Here is a 24,711-nt window from a genome sequence, read left to right as displayed (position 1 = left end):
GATGATGTTGGATGCCTCAGCTGGAGGCAATATCAAATGGAAGACTCCAAAGGAAGCAACTGAAATTATTGAAAATATGGCTACAAGTGATAATGAGCTTCACAATGAAAGAGGCGCCCCTATGCAACAGAAAGGGGTTCTTCAATTACAAACCCATGATGCTCTGCTAGCACAGAATAAGATTCTAACTCAACAGCTGGAAACTCTGACCAAAACTCTTGCTTCACTACCTAAAGAGTTAAAATCTGCTGCACAGGTACAAACCCAGTTGTGCAAACTATGTGGAGGTGATCACATCAATGGCCAGTGTGCTTTTCCAGTGGAGGCCTTGGAGGATGATAACTTCATGGCTAATCAGTTTCCATACCGTCAAGGGAATTATAATCAGGGTTGGAAACCACATCCAAGCATTGGCCAAGGACAAGCTGGGCAGGCTAATCAGTTTAATAAGCAGCAGCAGCAACCAACTTTGTGGCAACAATTATCTATGCTTAATGACAGATCAACAAAGTTGGAAGAAACTCTTCAGCAATTCATCCAGAAAACTGAATCTTCTCAAAAGAGCACTGAAGCTGCTATAAAGAATCTGGAGATTCAGATGGGTCAGATCACCAAGCAATTGGAAGAAAGACCCAACAGAAACTTTGGGGCTAATACTGAGGTTAACCCCAGAGAAGAGTGCAAAGTGGTCAAGAGTGTAAATGAAGAGATCATTGAGTTGGAAGAAGATGAAACAGAAGAGAGAAGAGAAGAAGAAAGAAAGGACACTTTTCCTTTTCTAACAAATCAGGAGAAACAAATGAATTTCACAGATTTATTCAAAATGGTTGATAATGAAGCTCCTTGGGAACAAATTCTACAGAAAATAGCAGTTTACACCAAATCAGATGAAGGAACCTCTACAAAAAGAAGACGTAGAGAGGATGAGGAAGAAAAGTGTATAACTGTTAAGAAAGAATCATTCCCACCAAAAGCAGCAGATCCAGGCAGTTTTTCTATTCCTTGCATTATAGGGAAGAAAAAGGTAAAGAAAGCTCTCCTTGATTTAGGCTCAAGTGTTAACTTGATGCCTTATTCTCTATTGGAGCAAATTGGCCATGTTGAAATAAAACCTGTAAAGGTTAATCTTGTAATGGCTGATGGATCTTCAAAGGAGCCATGTGGGATTGCAGAAGACATTGTAGTTTGTGTTGGCAAACTTCAGTTCTTGGCAGACTTTGTGGTGATGAAGATGGAAACTGAGAAAATACCTTTCATACTTGGAAGGCCGTTTATGAAAACGGCTAGGGCTATCATTGATGTGAATGAAGGTATAGTGGTTCTCCAAGACAGAGAGGAGAAAGTGGTGGTGGATGTGTTCAAAGATGAGATACAAGCAAAGGAGGAAGAAGCCAGTTATAAAGCTGCATTTCGAGATGCACCCATAACTAGAGGTAAAAATAAAAATCTTAAGGTTTCTGATAACCATTGTTTGTATTTTCAGGCACCCAAGGTAGAAGAGTTTGGAAAAGGAGAAGAAGTTCCTAGAGACTGGAAAAAATTAAGACTCCAACTTGGCACACCTGTAAGACTCAAGAACAAGTTGTGGGTTATTAAAGGCTTTAAAGAGAAGGAGATGATAGAGATAGAGTCTCCATATTCTAGAGAATCTAAGACAGTCCAAAGGAAGCAGTTGAAAGGTTGGTGGAAGGACTACGTCAACTATAAAGAAGATGGAACATGAGCTTTAACAGGGTCAAGCTAGTGAAGTTAAAGAAGCGCTTGCTGGGAGGCAACCCAGTGGATTTACAAACTTTTGATTTGTTTTATTTTGGTTGTGTAACTTGTAATTTATGAACATTATTGTGGACATTATTTTTGTTGGATTTAGCATCTACTGAAGGATGCTATGTGGACAAGTATCTACTGAAGGATACTAGGTTTGTAACACCTACTGATGGGTGTTGGTGAGAAGATTTTGCACCTACTGATGGGTGTTGGTAAGTTGGAAACACCTACTGATGGGTGTTGGTGGATTTTGGGTCAGGCTCGTGACGTTAAACAAGCGCTACCTGGGAGGCAACCCAGTTGATTGATTGTTTTTGTTTGTTTATTTTAGTTAGGGTTTGCATAAGCAATTTTAACATTGAATTGCAGGGAACCTATGAGGGGTATGCTAGGAAGGCACGTAGGTCAAGAAAAGAAGGAGAAGGGCACATCACGAAAGTGCCGCTGAGCGGCAATTACCGCTGAGCGGTACTATCGCAGATGGGCTTAAGTTCCCCTTAGCGGAACCCGAGCCCATTGGGGTATTTTTAAACCCTAAGCTGCGCGTTTTTATATTCTTTCAAGCTCTTCTCTGCACAAACACTCCCACATACCTTCTCTTAGGTTTTCCACATCTTTTTACTCTTCCCTCTTAAGAAAATTTCTCTTCCACTCACTTGCTCACTAGTTTTCCATCTAAGTTTGGGGTTGGGAGAGAGCATCATTGAAGGGGCTGATTTCTTCATTATGGTTTACTAATGCTTAACAATGTATCTTTTGGTTTTGTGAATTATGTTTGATGCAGGGATGGCCTCCTCATCAGGCAAAAAGAATCAAGACTATAAGATCCAAGAAGAAGGAGGATACAGAGGACAGCTCAGATTGAGGAGGAGTTGAGATAGCATTTACTGATGAATGCTATCATAACTAGAGCAGGACTTATGCTTTGTGTGGTTTAAGTTTTCTGAACTTATTTGTTTTTGTTTTTAGATTAGGGTGTGATGTACTCTATTGAACACCAGGTTCCTTATGATGGTTTGCTATTAACTGTGATTGTGTGATAAGTAATGATTGAATGATGCTTATTGATTGATTGATGTTGAGATGATGTGCACATTAAAATGCTTATACAGGTGATTCACAAGCTTTGTGAACAAATGCATAATATCATGATTGTGATTGTGAAATTAAGCATGATGTGTATGTCAAATGTGAATGAGCTTATATGTGAGGTTTTGAGCTCCAGAGTTGTTATTGTTGAATGCTGTTACTTTGAAAGCATGAATGACTTTGCCCAGGTTTTCTATGATTGAATCAATTGCTTGTTTTTCATCATATGATCAAAGGCCGTGTTTTTGAAACCCTTTTTATTGGCCAAATTCATAAAGTTAGCCTTCTAAAAGAGAACACGTTGTGTTCTATCCTTTGAACCCTTAGCCTTAAATATACACTGAACACCCTTGATTGAAAATCTTTACCTTGAGTTAAGTAGAAGATCTTGTGTGGTATTGTTAAATGTTCAAGTTTGGGGTTATTGGGGAAACATGAAAAAGGAAAAGCATTGAGCTAAGAGCTAAAAGTAAAAATATGCAAAGAAAAAGCAAAGAAAAGAAAAAGAAGCAAAGCTCAATGCAAATGCAAAAGCAAAGGCAAAAGAAAGTTGGGAATGAATAAGAAGATTGTGTTGTTATGATTCTCTTAACTCAAGGATTTTGTGATCCAGAAAAACCAATTTTCTTGTTAGCCCAGCCACATTATAAGCCATTGAAAAGTCCTTGTGATGATGCATGCTTGTGAATGTATTGATTGTGGTTAAATGAAAGGCAAAGTTGATTCATGTGACATTGTGATAGTGGAGTGAATGAGTGAAACACTTTACCTCTTATACACTTGTGTGTTGAGTGAAACACTTTACCTAGTGAGGAAATATTCCATAAGCACATGAACATCCATGCTTAATTGATTGATCATTCATGAAAAATAGCATTTGTTGGAATTTAAATGACTTTGTGAACACTAAAGCATGTGCACATCTTGAATTAACTCTTGGTCATAAGTTTGAGTGAAGTTATTACTTATCTTGAAAAGAGGATTTTGAATGAGTGAACCATCATATGAATTGGTTGGAGATGGAGTTACATTTTGTTTGCTTGAGGACAAGCAAAGTTCTAAGTTTGGGGTTGTGATAACAGTTGAAAAACTGTTATTTTCATGCTTAAAAGTGATACTAAAAGCAACCTTTAGACTTAGAAACTAGCTTGAAATCATGCATTTTGTTTATATTTTCAGAAATAAGAGAGCTGGACAGGTTTATGCTTGATTTAAGTGTTTTTGTGCAGGTTTTGAGGTGAATTTGGTGAAAGAAGTGAAGAATAAGAGAGAGGACATTAGAAAAGACAAGAAAGAGTGCAAAAAGGAGAAGTCGAAGGCACCGCTCAGCGGCAAACTACCGCTGAGCGGCACTCAAGAGGTGACGTTGGAACCGCTGAGGGGCAAATGGCCGCTGAGGGGAAGAAAGAAGACGCGTAACCACCGCTGAGCGGTAAATGGCGCTGAGCGGCACTTTTTGGGCTTGGACTTTTATAATCTTTTGTAACTCTAGATTAGTATTTAAGGGCTTGCACGTCCTTTAGTTAGGATCTTTGGCAGAAACGAAGCAAACACTCTCTCTTCCACCCCTTGGGGTAGATTGGGAGATGGTGACAGCTCTCCTCTTCTCTTTCACGGGTTTTTCTATCTCTTTCATTCTTTCATTGTTATTCATCTAGGTTCACCATGAATATGGTGAACTAAACCTTGTATGTTTGTTGGGGAATCAATGTAATCTCTTGAAGCTCTCATATATGGATTTGTTGAATACATCTTTGAATTAAGACATATGCTTTCTTTTCATCATTAGTTAGGGTTTTTCCTCTTTGCTCAATGCTTGCATTGTTTAACTCATTCTAATGCATGATTATTGGTTTTGTTGATACGGACACGTACGGGGAAATCTAGATCCGGGGAATTTCTCCCAATATTTTACTGACAATATTATATTGGTTGCCTTAAGCTCCTGCGGTAATGAACTAATCATTAGGAATGCTAGGAATTGTATGAACTATTTGATTAGGGAGAAGCCATCTAGAATGGTACATTAGTGAGTGGCATTAACAATGATGATTTGAATGTTGAATTCCTAAAATATATGAGAGTGGATGAGATGAAATTGACCCCCAACAACATATTCATTCATATATTCCATTGAAAGTGTTTATCTTTTATCTTTGCCATTGATCAATTCATGCATACATGTTTATTTTCTGTCTTGCATTTTAAACCCAAATATTTCGTTCGTAAGTCTTAGTTAATCAAGAAACCACATAACTAAACTAGGCCGTGAGTCCTTTGGGAAGAACGATACTTGGTCTTACCAAGTTTTATTACTTGAACGATTCGGTCATACTTGCCGATTGTGAAACAAGTTTGTGACATCATATTTTGGTGCTTACAAATTTGTCCATCACCTATTGATCTTCAAACTATTGTGTATGTAAGCACCCTTGTCTTCCATTGGGGGTGCATGTTGGTCAAATTCATATGTACCTCCTGCAGCATGGTTAGTACATTGTGGCTCCAAAGAATTGACACACAGGGGTATAACACCCAATCCCAGTGTAACAGGCTGAACAACAGATAAACTCTCAGAACATGAATCAATTTCAAATTCAGAAACAATATCAACCACAGACTCAGATTCATGTTCAATGCATGGAGAATAAACATACGAATTTGATATCAAAAATTGATTCTCATCATGCAGAGAGGAAGAATTAAAAACGGACTCATCAACAATACAATCATAATCATTAAAAGCATAATCATCAACAGCATAGTCAAAATTAGGTATGTTTACCTCCACTTCTTGGAAGATTGGTAGAGTGTGGGAAAATGAAGGTGGTCTACCTGGTTCAGAATTACTGCTTATATCTGCCTGCTCTTCAAAATATTCATTAGTCTCCTCAGGTGCAAGAGTAGGGACATCTGAAGGTGGGAAAGTATGTGGCGTAGTAGTAAGCTCATAACTCTGCTCCCCATCTTTTATGTGGATGACAGTAACATCATCAGGAATTAGAACAGTCTGAAATGGTGATTCCTCTAAATCTTGAGACTGTTCCTGATTGAGTTGAGTGGTCATCTGCCCTATCTGATTGCTCAAACATTGAAGGTGTGCTCTGTTCTCTTGCTGAAACTGAAGGTTCTGCATGGTCATCTGCTCCAACAACTCCTGCAATGTAAGCTCAAAAGTAGAAGGTTGAGGAGCTATCTGGGCAGACTCATAAAGTTGCAGTTGTTGTTGTTGCTGGATTGGCGGAGGCATACAAGCATTCTGAGATGGTGCTTCCTGATATTGCTGTGGAGTATCATACCATCCCAAACTAGGGTCATTCCATCCAGGATCGTTGCTGTAACCATACTGAGCGGGGAAGAATTCATCCAAGAACATATGCTTAAGATCTTCCCAAGAAGTGATAGATCCTGGAGGAAGACAATACAGCCAATCCCTTGCTGCTTCTTGTAATGAATGTGGGAATGCCCTTAAGAACATGTGATCAACCAGTACATGTGGAGGCTTCATTGAAGAGCAAATGCTGTGGAATTCCTCCAAATGTCTGTGTGGGCAAATGTATCAGTCCAGTCTTGAGAAGGTGATGGACAAATTTATGATCACCAAAATATGATGTCACAAACGTGTTTAACAATCGGCAAGTATGACCGAATCGTTTCAAGTAATAAACTCGGTAAGACCAATTATCGTTCTCCCAAAGGACTCACGACCTAGTTTAGTTATGTGATTTGTTGATTAGCTAAGACTTAAGAACAAAATAAGTGGAGTTTAATATGCAAAAGACGAAAATAAACATGTATGCATGAGGTTGATCAATGGCTAAAACAAAAGACAAGCACTTTCTATGAAATATATTGATGAATATGTTGTTGGGGTCAATTTCATCTTATCCACTCTCATATATTTTAGGAATTCAACATTCAAGTCATCATTGTTAATGCCACTCTCTAAATTACCTTTCAAGAAGGCTTCTCCCTAATTACGAGTTCATACAATTCCTAGCATTCCTAATAATTAGTTTTTTTAGCACAGGAGCTTAAGGCAACCAATATACTATTGGGAGAAATTCCCCGGATCTAGACTTCCCCGTACGTTCCCGTATCGACAAAATCAATAATCATGCATTGAATGAGTTAAACAAAGCAAGCATTGAGCAAAGAGGAAAAACCCTAACTAATGATGAAAGAAAGCATAAGTCTTAGATTAAGATGCAAGCACAAATTCCATATATGAGAGCTTCAAAAGATTACATTGATTCCCCAACAAACATACAAGGTTTAGTTCACCATATTCATGGTGAACCTAGATGAACAATAATGACAGAATGAAAGATAAAACCCTAGAAAGGTGAAGAGGTAGCCTGAGCATCCTAGATCCTCCTTCAAAGGGGTGGAAGAGAGAGTGTTTGCTTCGTTTCTGCCAAAGATACAAACCCTAGGACGTGCAAAAGCTTATATACTATTCTAAAATTACAGAAAATCTAGGTCCAAGCCCATAAGTGTGCCGCTCAGCGGTAAAGTGCCGCTCAGCGGTAAGTGCGTGAGTAGTTTCTTCCCCTCAGCGGCCATTTTGCCCCTCAGCGGTTCCAACGTGAACTCCTGAGTGCCGCTCAGCGGTAAACTGCTGCTGAGCGGCAGTTGCGACTTCTTCTTTTGCACTTTTTGATGTCTTTTCTGATTTCATCTCTCTCCTTCTTCACTTCTTTCACCAAATTCACCTTAAAACCTGCACAAAAACACTAAAATCAAGCATAAACCTGTCCAGCTCTCTTATTTCTGAAAATATGGATAAAAGCATGATTTCAAGCTAGTTTCTAAGTGTAAAGGTTGCTTTTTGTGTCAATTTTAAGCATGAAAATAACAGTTTTTCAACTTTTATCAGAACGCAATGAACATCATCATCAGTAGGTGGAACCGGTTCCCAAAGAGAACTCTCAGAAGTCGGAGGATGAGCCATATTGCTCTCAACATACAAATCAGCAGAATATGAATCACAATCAGAGTAACATGCAGAAGGAGAATCATAATCAGAGGCACTGGCAGAATAAGCAGTATTCACAAAATCAAAACAGGTAGACATGGAAAGAGAAGGGGAAAGGTAGAAAGGGAATGCTAAAAATTACGAAACAAACAAAACACAACACAATTGAACATGCGACACGCACACACAAAACAGAACATCACATCACAAGACAAGACAAAACACAACACACACTAACACAACAAAAGACCTAAGACCGAACCGTTGGTCCCCGGCAGCGGCGCCATTTTGTTGAGAGGGTCGCACCTCACACAAAAATTTATTGCAAAATTAATGTAGTATAAACTAGGAAGTGACTCCTAGGTCGTCTCTCAAGGACCAAATGTGGTTCGAGTCTCAGGTCAAGCACATAGTGGGGGGTTTGTGATGGAAAAATTTATGAACACCAAAATGTGATGTCACAAACTTGTTTTCAATCGGCAAGTATGACCGAATCGTTCAAGTAATAAACTTAGTTAGACCAAGTATCGTTCTTCCCAAAGGACTCACGGCCTAGTTTAGTTATGTGGTTTCTTAATTAACTAAGACTTACAAACGAATTAATTGGGGTTTAAAATGCAAGACAGAAAATAAATATGTATGCATGAATTTTGATCAATGGCCAAAAAGCAAAAGATAAACACTTTCAATGAAATTTATGTATGGATATGTTGTTGGGGGTCAATTTCATCTTATCCACTCTCATATATTTTAGGAATCCAACATTCAAATCATCATTGTTAATGCCACTCTCTAAAGTACCTTTCAAGAAGGCTTCTCCCTAATCACGAGTTCATACAATTCCTAGCATTCCTAATGATCAGTTCATAAGTGCAGGAGCTTAACGACAACCAATATAAAATTGGGAGAAATTCCCCGGATCTAGACTTCCCCGTACGTGCCCGTATCGACAAAACCAATTATCATGCATCGAATGAGTTAAACAATGCAAGCATTAAGCAAAGAGGAAAAACCCTAACTAATGATGAAAGAAAGCATAAGTCTTAATTAAAAGATGTAAAAACAGATTCCATATATGAGAGTTTCACAAGATTACATTGATTCCCCAACAAACATACAGAGTTTAGTTCACCATATTCATGGTGAACCTAGATGAATTACAATGAAAGAATGAAAGAATAAACCCTAAAAAGGTGAAGAGGAAGCCTCAGCATCCAAGATCCTCCTTCAAAGGGGTGGAAGAGAGAGTGTTTGCTTCGTTCCAGCCAGAGATGCCTAACCCTAGGAAACCCTAAAGCTTATATATCATTCGTAAATTACAAAAAGTCAAATCCAAGCCCATTAAAGTGTCGCTCAACGGTAAAATACCGCTCAGCGGTGAGTACGTGACTTGATTTCTCCCCTCAGCGGCCATTTTGCCCCTCAGCGGACCTCACGTGACTTCCAGAGTGCCGCTCAGCGGTAAACTACCGCTCAGCGGTGAGTGCGTGACTTGTTTTCTCCCCTCAGCGGCCATTTTGCCCCTCAGCGGACCTCCCGCAAGCTCCTGAGTGCCGCTCAGCGGTAAACTGCCGCTGAGCAGTGACTTCGGCTTCTCCTTTTTCACTTCTTTCACCAAATTCACCTTAAAACCTGCACAAAAACACTGAAATCAAGCATAAACCTGTCCAGCTCTCTTATTTCTAAAAACATGAAGAAAAGCATGATTTCAAGCTAGTTTCTAAATGTAAAGGTTGCTTTTAGTGTCAATTTTAATCATGAAAATAACAGTTTTTCAACTGTTATCACAACCCCAAACTTAGAACTTTGCTTGTCCTCAAGCAAACAAGATGTAACTCTATCTTCAACCAATTCATATGATGGTTCAGTCATTCTAAAAATCCTCTTTTCAAGATAAGTAAAAACATTAATCACTTATGATCAAGATTTCAATCAAGATGTGCACATGCTTTAGTGTTTCACAAAATCAGTTAATACCCAACAAATGCTCTTTTTCATGAATAACCAATCAATTAAGCATGGATGTTCATGTGCTAATGGAATATTTCCTCACTAGGTAAAATGTTTCACTCACACACAAGTGTATAAGAGGTAATCACTCATTCACTCTACCATCACAATGTCACATGAATTAACTTTGCCTTTCATTTTACCACAATCAAAAACATTCACAAGCATGCATCATCACAAGGACTTTTCAATGGCTTATAATGTGGCTGGGCTAACAAGAAAATTGGTTTTTCTGGATCACAAAATCCTTGAGTTAATAGAATCATAACAACTCAATCATCTTATTCATACCCAACTCTCTTTTTGCCTTTGCATTGAGCTTTACTTCTTTTTCTTTTCTTTTCTTTTTCTTTGCATATTCTTACTTTTTAGCTCTTAGCTCAATGCTTTTCATATTTTCCCAACAACCCCAAACTTGAACATTTAACAATACCACACAAGATCTTCTTCTTAACTCAAGGTAAAGATTTTCAACTAAGGGTTTTCAGTGTATATTCAAGGCTAAGGGTTCAAAGGATAGAACACACAGTGTTCTCTTTTAGTGGGCTAATTTTATGAATTTGGCCAATAAAAAGGTTTTCAACAAATGGCCTTGATCACATGATGCAAAACAAGCAATTGATTCAATCATAGAAAACCTGGGCAAAACCATTCATGCTTTCAAAGTAATAGCATTCAACAATAACAACTCTGGAGCTCAAAATCTCACATATAAGCTCATTCACATTTGACATACACATCCTGCTTAATTTCACAATCACAATCATGATATCATGCATTTGTTCACAAAGCTTGTGAATCACCTGTATAAGCATTTTAATGTGCACATCATCTCAACATCAATCAATCATAAGCATCATTCAGAATTACTTATCACAAAATCACAGTTAATAGCAAACCATCACAAGAAACCAGGTTTCAAATAAAGTACATCAAACCCTAATCTAAAAACAGAAAATACTTACAAAACACTGGGTTGCCTCCCAGTGAGCGCTTGTTTAACGTCACGAGCCTGACCCAAACTTTCAAGGATCAACCAACAACATCATTGTGGAAAATTGTTGCAGCTCTCCCCCTAGATAAGGTTTGAGACGTTGACCATTCACCACCCAACTTCTTTGTGGATCAGCAGCAACTGGATTAAATATTTCAATTGCTCCATGCGGATGCACTTCTTTTATCACATATGGTCCTGACCATTTTGACTTTAGCTTCCCAGGAAATATCTTCAATCTTGAATTGAACAATAATACCTGTTGTCCTGGATTAAAAACTCTGTTCACCAACTTTCTGTCATGATAAAATTTAATTTTGTCTTTGTAAGCCTTGGATGAATCATATGCATGTAATCGCATTTCTTCAAGCTCCAAAATCTGCCGTCTGCGTGTGCATTTAGTTTCATAAGGATCGAAATTCAAGAATTTCAAAGCCCATAATGCTTTATGCTCCAATTCTACAGGCAAATGGCATGCCTTCCCATAGACTAATTGAAATGGTGATAATCTCATAGACGTCTTCATTGCTGTCCTATAAGCCCAAAGAGCATCATCCAATTTGAGAGACCAATCCTTTCTTGATGAAGTCACTGTTTTTTCCAGGATCCGTTTTATCTCCCTGTTAGATACCTCAGCTTGTCCATTGGTTTGTGGATGATAAGGTGCAACTACTTTATGTTTTACTCCATAGTGTTTAAGTACTTTCTCTAGCTGATAATTGCAAAAATGAGAGCCTCCATCACTGATCAACACTCTTGGAGTGCCAAAACGTGAGAATATCTGCCTCTTCAGGAATTTAATTACCGTGCTAGCATCATTTTTAGGACAAGCTAATGCTTCCACCCATTTACTCACATAATCCACTGCTACCAGAATATATTCATTGTTGAAAGATGGAGGGAAGGGTCCAACAAAGTCAATACCCCAACAATCAAAAACCTCAACCTCTAAAATACCTTGTAAAGGCATCTCATGACGTTTAGTGATTGTCCCTGCTCTTTGACATTTGTCACAATTTTTAGCATGATTATGAGCATCTTTAAACAAAGTTGGCCAATAAAATCCTGATTGAAGGACTTTTGCTGCTGTTCTTTCTCCATTAAAATGTCCTCCATAAGGTGAATCATGACAATGCCAGAGAATTCCTTCTGCTTCTTCATTTGTAACACATCTCCTCAGAACATTATCTGCTCCAATTTTGAACAAATAAGGATCATCCCAAACAAACTGCTTGGCATCATGCAAAAATTTCTTTCTTTGTTGCCAAGTTAAGTCTTCCGGCATGACCCTTGCAGCTTTGAAATTAGCCATATCAGCAAACCAGGGTCTCTGCTGAATATACATGAGTGATTCATCTGAAAAAGATTCCCAGATTTCAGACTCCTTGCTAGTGACTTCATTATTGACTAACCGTGACAAATGATCAGCAATTAAGTTTTCACTTCCTTTCTTATCACGGATGTCTACATCAAATTCTTGCAATAGTAAAACCCATCTAATCAGACGTGGCTTAGAATCTGGTTTTGTCAACAAATATTTGATAGCTGCATGATCTGTATAGACAGTTACCTTGGACCCAATAAGATAAGGTCTAAATTTCTCTAGAGCATACACAATAGCAAGAAATTCTTTCTCGGTTGTAGCATAATTCAATTGAGCATCATTCAGAACCTTGCTAGCATAATAAATTGGATGAAACTTTTGTTCTTTCCTCTGGGCAAGGACAACTCCTATTGCATAATCACTTGCATCACACATTAATTCAAAGTTTTGATTCCAATCTGGTGCTACAATTACTGGAGCTGACACTAACTTCTTCTTCAATGTGTCAAAAGCTTTCAAACAATCTTCATTCATCACAAAAGGTGCATCCTTCATCAAAAGATTACTCAATGGTTTAGCAATTTTTGAGAAATCCTTGATGAATCTTCTATAAAACCCAGCATGACCAAGAAAACTTCTAATCCCCTTTACATTTGTTGGTGGAGGTAGTTTCTCAATGACTTCTACTTTAGCTTTGTCTACCTCAATTCCTTTAGCAGAGATTTTATGCCCCAATACAATTCCTTCAGTTACCATGAAATGACATTTTTCCCAATTCAAAACAAGATTTGTCTGAACACATCTCTTGAGGACAGTGTTCAAATTAGCCAAACATCTTTGGAAAGAATTTCCAAAAACTGAGAAATCATCCATGAATACTTCAATGCATTTTTCTAAAAGATCCACAAAAATTGCCTGCATACACCTCTGAAACGTAGCTGGAGCATTACATAATCCAAAAGGCATCTTTCTATACGCAAAGATACCAAAAGGACAAGTAAAAGCCGTCTTCTCCTGGTCTTTTGGATCCACCACAATTTGATTATATCCAGAATATCCATCTAGAAAACAATAGAAAGCCTGCCCTGATAACCTTTCTAGCATCTGATCCATGAAAGGCAGAGGAAAATGATCTTTCCTAGTAGCTTTATTCAGCTTCCTGTAATCAATGCACATACGCCAACCAGTAACTGTCCGAGTAGGAATAAGTTCATTCTTATCATTATAAATTACTGTCATCCCACCTTTCTTTGGAACCACCTGTACTGGACTCACCCATTCACTGTCAGAGATTGGATAGATGATACCAGCTTCTAACAGTTTCAACACTTCTTTTCTGACAACCTCCTTCATAACAGGATTTAACCTTCTCTGTGGTTGAGCACTTGGTTTATAATCTTCTTCCATAAAAATTTTGTGCATGCAGTAAGTTGGGCTAATACCTTTGAGATCTGATATTGACCACCCAATTGCTTCTTTGTTGACTTTCAGAATTTCTATCAATTGCTCTTCTTCTTGTAGAGATAAAGAGTTATTGATGATGACTGGCTTTGTTCCATCTTCTTCTAGAAACACATATTTCAGATGTGATGGCAATCTTTTTAATTCTGGTGTCTGTGTTTTGACTGTTTCTTCCTTATCAATTATTTCAAATATTGGATCTTCCTCTGGACTCTTTTTCAATGTTTCCAAGTCCATCAGACATTCATCAATCAATTTCTCTTCTTCTTCATCTAAATCTTCACATGCATCAATGAGAGTTTTTTCCAATGGAGAAATATTTCGCACCATCCTTTCTTGCACCATACAAACTTCGTCAAGTTCATCAAATTGAAAACATGCTTTGTCATCATTTGGATATGTCATGGCCTTGGATACGTCAAAAGTGACTTCTTCATCGTCAACTCTCAATTTAAGCTTACCATTCTCTACATCAATCAAAACTCTAGCAGTCTTCATAAAAGGTCTCCCAAGAATAAGAGGAACATCACTAGTTCCTTCCATCTCCATCACAATAAAATCCACTGGGAATACAAATTTGTCAACCTTCACTAGAACATCTTCAACCACTCCATATGGATACTTAAGAGACCTGTCCGCCAATTGAAGAGCCATTCTGGTTGGTTTAATTTCCAGCCCCTGAATTGTTCTGCACATGGATAGCGGCATTAGATTAATGCTAGCTCCCAAATCAATCAATGCTCTTCCAACTTTCACATCTCCTATGGTGCATGGAATAGTGAAGCTTCCTGGATCTTTAAGTTTAGGAGGTAGTTTCTGTATGATTGCACTGCAGTTGCCCTGTATATTGATAGTTTCCTTCTCAATATACTTGTGTTTCTTTGTGAGGAGTTCCTTCAAAAATTTCGCATATGCTGGCATCTGTTGCAATGCTTCAGAGAATGGTATAGTGATCTCCAACTTCTTAAACAATTCCATGAATCTTTCCAACTGCTTTTCTTTCTCCTTCCTTGAATAACTCTTTGGATAAGGAAGTGGCTTTTCATACTCTTTTTCTTTCTGTCTCTCCTCTCTCTCTTCTCTCTCTTTTTTTTCTCTCCTCTCCTCTTCTTCTTTTTCCTTTTTCTCTCTCTCAACTCTTTCTTTCCACTCACATGTTTCTTTTTCACTCTCACTCTCATTTTCTTTCTCTTCTCTTTCTTTTTGTCTCTCCTCTAACACTCTACCACTTCTAGTCACAACAGTTTTACACTCCTTTCCAAGATTATCATGTTTCATCTCGTCAACTATTCTCTCAACATAAACCTCCATTTTTTTAAATGCAACATCCACATTATGACAATAAGACGCATTCGTCTTCAAGAATCTTTGGAAAGTCTCTTCAAGCTTTGTTGTTTTCTCAACTGGAGTAAATTGCATCTGCCATTTTGGTTGTTGCACTTGAACCATTGAGACCTGTTGTATTTCCTGTGGTATTTGAGAAAGTTTCATAGTTACTTCTTCAAGCTGTTGAGAGATAATTCTATTTTGAATAAGCAAAGCCTCATTTAATTGTAACAACTCCTTCTGACTAAAATCTCCTTTTTCAATGTTGAGTTCATTGTCATTAGTAGCCATATTTTCAATAATTTCAGTTGCTTCCTCTGGAGTTTTCCATTTAATGTTTCCTCCTGCTGAGGCATGAAGCATCATCTTAGCTTGTGAACCAAGACCTCCAAGGAAAGTTAGGACTACTTCTTCTTCTTTGAAGCCATGCGTGGGTGTTTTTCTTAGCAGACTTTTGTATCTATCCCATGCATGCCCCAGTGATTCTTCCATGCCCTGCTTAAATGAAGATATCTCTTGCTTGCCTTTTGTCACCTTTGATTGTGGAAAGTACTTGTTCAAAAACTTTGTTACCACTGCTTCCCACTCTGTGAAACTTCCTTCTGGAAAAGAGTTCAACCAAAGCTTAGCATTGCCTCCCAATGAGAAAGGAAACAAACTAAGTTTGATTGCTTCGTCTGGCACCCCATTGATTTTCACTGTGTTGCAAATTTCATTAAATGTAGTAAGGTGCTCATATGGGCTTTCATGAGATAACCCATTAAATTGATTACTCTTCACCAGTTGGATCAGTGCTGGTTTGACCTCCATATTGGCTGCATTGACTCTAGGTCTAGCTATGCTGTTAAAGTGTTGAGGTCCAGCTATGTTGGTGTAATCAGCAAGAGTTCTTCTGATATTATTATTCTCCATATTTTCTGTGCTATTGTCAGAACCTTGTGGTGATGGTTGCAACAGAGTTTCCGGAGGAGGGAAAAGTTCTCTAGATGTTCTGATTCTTCTCCTCCGTCTACTGTCTTCTAATCCTTCAAGCAGAGGTTCTGTTGTTTTCTTGCTCCTAGTTCGAATTGCCTCCTGCATACACAAGAACACAAAACCCTAGAAAAGATTTGGTTAGCACAAAAAGATATAAGAGAAGATATAATATTCAGAAAATAAAAAAAAATAAAAAAACAGAAAATAAAATAAAAATTCGAAATTTAAAAATAAAATAAAAAAATAAGTCAAAGATAATCAATAATCACACAAATTAACCAGTTAAACCAAGTCCCCGGCAACGGCGCCAAAAACTTGATGGACAAATTTATGAACACCAAAATGATGTCACAAACTTGTTTTCAATCGGCAAGTATGACCGAATCGTTCAAGTAATAAACTTGGTTAGACCAAGTATCGTTCTTCCCAAAGGACTCACGGCCTAGTTTAGTTATGTGGTTTCTTATTAACTAAGACTTACAAACGAATTATTGGGGTTTAAAATGCAAGACAGAAAATAAATGTATGCATGAATTTTGATCAATGGCAAAAAGCAAAAGATAAACACTTTCAATGAAATTTAGTATGGATATGTTGTTGGGGTCAATTTCATCTTATCCACTCTCATATATTTTAGGAATTCAACATTCAAATCATCATTGTTAATGCCACTCTCTAAGTACCTTTCAGAAGGCTTCTCCCTAATCACGAGTTCATACAATTCCTAGCATTCCTAATGATCAGTTCATAAGTGCAGGAGCTTAACGACAACCAATATAAAATTGGGAGAAATTCCCCGGATCTAGACTTCCCCGTACGTGCCCGTATCGACAAAACCAATATCATGCATCGAATGAGTTAAACAATGCAAGCATTAAGCAAAGAGGAAAAACCCTAACTAATGATGAAAGAAAGCATAAGTCTTAATTAAAAGATGTAAAAACAGATTCCATATATGAGAGTTTCACAAGATTACATTGATTCCCCAACAAACATACAGAGTTTAGTTCACCATATTCATGGTGAACCTAGATGAATTACAATGAAAGAATGAAAGAATAAACCCTAAAAAGGTGAAGAGGAAGCCTCAGCATCCAAGATCCTCCTTCAAAGGGGTGGAAGAGAGAGTGTTTGCTTCGTTCCAGCCAGAGATGCCTAACCCTAGGAAACCCTAAAGCTTATATATCATTCGTAAATTACAAAAAGTCAAATCCAAGCCCATTAAAGTGCCGCTCAGCGGTAAAATACCGCTCAGCGGTGAGTACGTGACTTGATTTCTCCCCTCAGCGGCCATTTTGCCCCTCAGCGGACCTCACGTGACTTCCAGAGTGCCGCTCAGCGGTAAACTACCGCTCAGCGGTGAGTGCGTGACTTGTTTTCTCCCCTCAGCGGCCATTTTGCCCCTCAGCGGACCTCCCGCAAGCTCCTGAGTGCCGCTCAGTGGTAAACTGCCGCTGAGCGGTGACTTCGGCTTCTCCTTTTTCACTTCTTTCACCAAATTCACCTTAAAACCTGCACAAAAACACTGAAATCAAGCATAAACCTGTCCAGCTCTCTTATTTCTAAAAACATGAAGAAAAGCATGATTTCAAGCTAGTTTCTAAATGTAAAGGTTGCTTTTAGTGTCAATTTTAATCATGAAAATAACAGTTTTTCAACTGTTATCAGTTTGTAATGTTTTTGGTTGCGGAAAATTAAATCAAACTGAAATTAAATAAAATAGAATTTAAAACGTGGAAATAAATTTTTACGACAGTAAGACTAAATGGTAAATGACAACAAAATCAGAGAATGCAAAATTCATCAATGCTTGAAATTAAGATGCTGTAATAATAAATATGCAGAAAACAGTGAACGGTAAAATAGAACGGATAATAAAAGTTAAAACACTTTAACTGGATATGGAATTCATCAAGGATTCAACACTTAAATTAAAATCACTGAACAATGAAGATAAAAACAAAATGAGAAAACTGCTCTAATCACTGTGACACACTGCTACTCAACTACATGCTTTTGAAAGAAAGAAACTCTACATTACACTTTTCTGGAATCTACACTACTTGAGCTCTACTGGAATGAAAAATGAAAGCTACTGGAAGAGAGGACCTCTCCCAGGCCGTGACTGCTCTCCCGTATCAGTCCCCCCAAGGTGGCGGCTGGACGTGTGTCCCTCCCCCCCTTTTGTGATCCTGGACTCTTCTCCTTTTAATTGCAAAAATCCTCTTCTTCAATGTCCGTGCCCTAGGGTGGCAGCTGGACTTCCCCGTGGGACCCGCTGGACATTACCAATCATATTGCTGGACGTGCAACCTACTGCCAGCCAGTAAAGGCTGGATGAAGAAATGAAGTCCTCTTTTCAAGGGCCGTGAGTGTGGAGTGCTGAAGCTGCTTTTGTTGGGCCGTGGCTGCTGCTAGAAAATGAAGCGTGGAAGTACGTATTGCTCCTGGACGTGTGTTGGATGGACGCTACTGCCTTCTTTCTCCTGGACGTGCGTCACCTCTTTTTTTTGGATGAAGCCCGTTCGTAGCTGCTGGAAAATGCTGTCCGTGTGCTTCTTTGCTGGAAAATGAAGCCTCCTTCCTTCACGCTGAAATGAATGTGTGCAGGCCGGACGCTCCCTCCAAGCTGTTGGACGAACGCTGGAAGCATGAATCCCCTCATCCGCGGGCTCCCTTTTCCATTTCCTGGACGTGCGGTGTTGTGTTGGACCGTGGCTTCACTCTGCTGGACGTGCGTTATTCTCCAAGCTACTAGGCCACTTCTCTCAAAAGCTGCTGCCCGCGTGCGCTTCTTTCTTGTGGGCCACTGCTGGACATGCTGCTGCTGGATGCGTGGGCATGGAGTGTTAATGCATATGCTTCCAAAACAGCCGCTGCTGTGTGCACCCCCAAGCTTGTTGGACCAGCTCTTCTCTTTTTTCAAGCACATAAATTACCGCATGCACCTCCAAAAAGTAAATCCACACCTCTCTCTTTTTAGTTTAAACAAAATTGATGTCACATTTTCTTTTGACCTCCAAAATGTCCCAAATATTATCCAACAATTTTCCTACAATTAATAATGAAAATAATTAGCTCAAATAATTCAAATTAATTAAAATAAGAATTTTTGGTCAAATTAAGCACAATTAGCAAAAACGGAAAAATACCGGACATTTAAGCACAATTCCCTGATTAAATTCGGTACAATAAGCTAAGTGAAATTGAGAAAATATTGACTCATCACCAAGCTTCGTGTTGTTGGCGCTGAAGCGCCCAAAAAGGGGCGCCCGGGCGGCGAGCGGTGGATTGCTGCGCTCAAGCCTCTGAAAAGTGCGCCCAAGCCTCGAGATTCCTTCTTTCTGATGATTTTTCTGGACCTTTTTGAGCTCTATCTCCTTAGCAGTCTATCCCTGCTTTCCATATTAACTCATTTTTTATCAAAACAAAGGGAATTAGTCATAAAATCATCAAACTCAACCTCAACTCTCTTATTCACACAACTTAACAGAAAAACATGATTCCAAGCAAGTGTCTAAGCAGAAAAGGGTGCATTTAGTATCAAAATTACATCACATATAACGGTATTTTCAACCGTTATCAATGATGTAACCTTTGTAAACTCTCGTGTATTGAATTGATTCTTGATATTATATTCTTCTTTCATTAATTGTTAGGATAATTCTTCTTTGCGTAATGCTTGCTTCGTTTAACTCATTCTTTAGCATGATGTATGATTTGCATGAGTATTGGAAGGTAGATTACAATTCATGATTTGGAGAATTATTCCCAGAAGTAGTATTGCACATGAATGGGGGTATGAGTTCTGGTTGTCTTAAGCTTCTGTTCTTCAGAATTAATTATTAGGAATGCTAGGAATTGTATGAACTAATAGTTAAGGATAGGCTTTCTTCACCGAGGAATCGGGTTTTAAGTATTTTAGAGTGACATTGACATTAATGAAGAAGTAGAATTCACATATACATGAGAGTAAACAAGGTGAAATCTAACCCCAACAACATATTCATTCCATAATATCAAACTCGTTCATTTGTGCACTTTTGTCCAATTGATCAAATTGCACGCATATTTACTTTTCGGTATTTGCATTCTAAACCTAAAAGAGTTTGTTTTCAAGTCCTATTTAATCAAGAAATCACATAACTGTTTAGGCCGTGAGTCCTTTGGGATACGATACTTGGTTTTACCATTTTATATTACTTTATACGATTCAGTACACTTGCCGAAGTCTTAACAAGTTTTTGGTGTCATTGCCAGGGACTCGTGGTTTAACTATTCTATTTGTGTGATTATTGATTAGCTTTGAGTTGATATTTTTTATTTTTGTTTTCGTTTTGTTCGAACAAAGTTTTCTACCATTTTGTTTTCTTGTGTATGCAAGATACAATTAGAACTAGAAGCAAGAAAACTTCGGAACCTCTTCTTGAAGGAGTGGACGAGAGTAGAAGGAGGAGGAGAATTCGGACATGTAGAGAATTATTCCCTTCTCCAGAGACACTTTTGCAACCTTCTCCTCAAGGATCTGACAAGAAAATTGAAGAGATGGCTGGAGAAAAAAATGGCAGACGTACTCTGGCAGATTACACAACAGTAGTTGGCCCTCATCATTTTAATAGCATTGCAAGGCTGAGGGTCAGTGCTGCAAACATGAAAGTAAAGCCTGCGTACAATTGGTGAAGAGGAACCAATTTAATGGACTGTCACATGAAAATCCATATGAGCATTTGATAACCATTACTATAGGGAGATTTTCTTCATGTCTAGATATATCTATATGTGTCCATACAAGTAACATCAATGATCATGCAATTGGATGAGTTAAACAAAGCATGAATAGAGTATAGAAGAAAAACCCTAACAATTAGTGAAAGAAAGCATATATTATAAAGAATCAATTCAATACATGAGAGCTTCAAAGGATTACAATGGTTCCCCAACAACAATGAAGGTTAGTTCACCATAATCACTGTGAAACTAGATGAAAAACAATGAAAGAATGAAGGACAGAACCCTAGAATTTGAAGAGTGGAGCTTGAGCATCCAAAATCCTCCTCCAAGGGGTGAAGAAAGTGTATTCGCTAGTGGAAAAACAACATATAACGTCACGCGTTCAACGTCGTAGCACTAAATATGCAACGTTAAAAATGACCGGTGGCATTTTCGTAAATAAACTGATTCGCTCCACGTCATTTACTAAAATAGTGCGTCGTCTAAAAAGTATTAACGTCAAACAAGAAACATATCGACATAATCTAAAATGTATTAACGTCAAATAAGGCCAACATTGACATAAAACAATGACCTTAGAATCACATAACGTTAACTTAAGAAACATCTGACGTTCAATTTAAAATAAAAAAATAACGAAATAGTGGTTTGCTTCCAACAATATTACTCCTACCCACATTTGACGTCAACCATGACAAATATTCGACGTTTTATATGGCAGCATGAAGCCAAAGTGTAAATCCCTTTTTTATTCTTTATTTCTTTTCTCTTATAAACCAAAGATAACGTCCCAAACTTTATGGGGTCGATGTTTAGAACAATATAGAACGTTGAACAAGTTGGGGTTGGACGTGATTGTCGTAATCACATAACGTCAGTAAGGAAGCAGTCGACGTCCAATACAAAATAAATAAATACTAAATATTGATTTAATTAATAGGAGGTCAACCCTAACAAAAGAAGGACGTTGTATATTTCAACTAGCAGTTATTCTTGTTTTCTATAAATATAGTTTCGGAGCCTTGGATAACTTGTAGACATCCATTTATAAAATTTTTGCTATGAACTCCATCTGTTAATTTTTTCTATGTTTTCTGTTATTTTCTTCAAGGACACAAAAAAGCTTGAAGGAGTATAGAAAACCAAAGGAAAAGGTTGATAGATATGGATTTCGCATCCTTTCAAAATGCTACTCCTCTTTCACTAAACTATAGAACTTCCGTAAACAAATTCATGTTAACTTTTTTCCGTTGGTTTGCTGTCATTTCCTCTACTAAACAAAGAAATTTCTTTGTTAACGATGAAGGCATGGTAGCAAACCAGAGGAAAATGTTAACACTTATGAATTTAAAACAGACTTTATTCAAAAAATCCTTCTACATTTTAACAAAGAAAAAGGGTGAAAGATTTTGATTTTGCACCCTTTCAAAACGCTACAACCTCGATTCACAAAAATCTTTCTACATTTTAACAATCTTGCGGATCTTTTCGTGGTTTGATTTTCATTTTTTTCGTATGTTTAGTGTTATTATGTTTTTCCCTTGTTTCGTTTCCATTTATAACCTACGTAATAATGGATTTCTTTTAGAAATCCTTCAAATAATTTTACGTCGAACACTGAAGGACAAATGACGTCCCTATGTAATTCCCAAATAACGTGGACGTCCCTTTGGTAACAGCACAAAATTAATGCTCACAATGACTCCAATGCCTTTCACGTCCAACCCCCCTAGAGTTAGACGTTCTATGCAAATTTAAAAAGGAAAAAGAAAAAAGAATTAAAACAAAAAGACAATTTGGAAGTCTGAAGAAATTGACAACCTCTTCGTTTCTAGCAGCAAACTGCATTTTCCCATATATCATTTACGTAGACTGTCTTTTATTATTGAAGCCCATTTCAGGCCCATATCAGGCCTTTCCCAAAAGTAATTATTTATGTAGACATCCATTTATAAAATTTCTTTTAACAACTCCAAGGTTTCTTTGTGTTAACTTGTAACAACTCCAAGGCCTTTTGAAAACGCTACAACATTCGTAAAATTTTTAAACTCCTTCAAATCATTTCAAAAACAGACCCCATAGAGGACGTCCAATATTTTCAAAATAGACGTGTTATTGGAGGTTAAAAAGGAAAAATAAAAAAAGATAAAAATTAAAAAAAAAAGGAGCGATCAACATCAGGCATATAACGACGTTTTTTTTGCAATTATGTTTTTTATTTTTTCTTTTATAACATCTGATAAAATGAATTATTCAAAAACGATAAAACTGTGAAATTGTATAGAGTTAAGCATTATATTATAGACTCAATTCAAAACCTCTGGTAACAACACAAAATGAATTCTCACTAAACGAAGACATTTCTTTGTTAACGATGAAGGCTGATAACAGTTGAAAAACTGTTATTTTCATACTTAAAGTTGATACTAAAAGCAACCTTTAGACTTAGAAACTAGCTTGAAATCATGCCTTTTGTTTATATTTTCAGAAATAAGAGAGCTGGACAGGTTTATGCTTGATTTAAGTGTTCTTGTGCAGGTTTTGAGGTGAATTTGGTGAAAGAAGTGAAGAATAAGAGAGAGGACATTAGAAAAGACAAGAAAGAGTGCAAAAAGGAGAAGTCGAAGGCACCGCTCAGCGGCAAACTACCGCTGAGCGGCACTCAAGAGGTGACGTTGGAACCGCTGAGGGGCAAAATGGCCGCTGAGGGGAAGAAAGAAGACGCGCAATCACCGCTGAGCGGCACTTTTTGGGCTTGGACTTTTGTAATCTTTTGTAACTCTAGATTAGTATATAAGGGCTTGCACGTCCTATAGTTAGGATCTTTGGCAGAAACGAGGCAAACACTCTCTCTTTCACCCCTTTGAAGGAGGATCTTGGATGCTCAGGCTACCTCTTCACCTTTATTGGGTTTATTCTTTCATACTTTCATTGTAATTCATCTAGGTTCACCATGAATATGGTGAACTAAACCTTGTATGTTTGTTGGGGAGTCAAAGTAATCTCTTGAAGCTCCAATATATGGATTTGTTGAGTACATCTTTGAATTAAGACATATGCTTTCTTTCATCATTAGTTAGGGTTTTTCCTCTTTGCTCAATGCTTGCATTGTTTAACTCATTCTAATGCATGATTATTGGTTTTGTTGATACGGACACGTACGGGGAAATCTAGATCCGGGGAATTTCTCCCAATATTATACTGACAATATTATATTGGTTGCCTTTAAGCTCCTGCACTCATGAACTAATCATTAGGAATGCTAGGAATTGTATGAACTATTTGATTAGGGAGAAGCCATCTAGAATGGTACATTAGAGAGTGGCATTAACAATGATGATTTGAATGTTGAATTCCTAAAATATATGAGAGTGGATGAGATGAAATTGACCCCCAACAACATATTCATTCATATATTTCCTTGAAAGTGTTTATCTTGTGCATGCAGGAGGCAATTCGAACTAGAAGTAAGAAAACAACAGAACCACTACTTGAAGGGCTAGACGAGAGTAGAAGGAGGAGAAGAATCAGAACGTCCAGAGAACTTTTCCCTTCTCCCGAAACTCTCCTACAATCATCACCACAAGGTTCTGTTCATAGCACAGGGAGTATGGAGAACAATAATAATGCTAGAAGAACTCTTGCAGATTACACTAATCTTGCTGGACCTCAGCACTTCAATAGCATAGCTCGACCTAGAGTCAATGCAGCCAACATGGAGGTCAAACCAGCATTAATTCAACTGGTAAAGAGTAATCAATTTAATGGGTTATCACATGAAAGCCCATATGAGCACCTTACAACATTTAATGACATCTGTAACACGGTCAAGATTAATGGGGTGCCAGACGAAGCTATCAAACTTAGCTTGTTTCCTTTCTCATTGGGAGGCAATGCTAAGCTTTGGTTGAACTCTTTTCCAGAAGAAAGTTTCACGGAGTGGGAAGCAGTGGTTGCAAAGTTTTTGAATAAATACTTCCCACAATCTAAAGTGACTAAGGGAAAGCAAGAGATATCTTCATTCAAGCAGGGCATGGAAGAATCACTTGGACATGC

This window comes from Vigna umbellata, chromosome 10 (genome assembly GCF_029865625.1).
Source record: "Vigna umbellata cultivar VRB3 chromosome 10, Vumbellata_1.0, whole genome shotgun sequence".
In the NCBI taxonomy this organism is placed as follows: domain Eukaryota; kingdom Viridiplantae; phylum Streptophyta; class Magnoliopsida; order Fabales; family Fabaceae; genus Vigna; species Vigna umbellata.
This window is presented reverse-complemented; position numbering follows the sequence as displayed.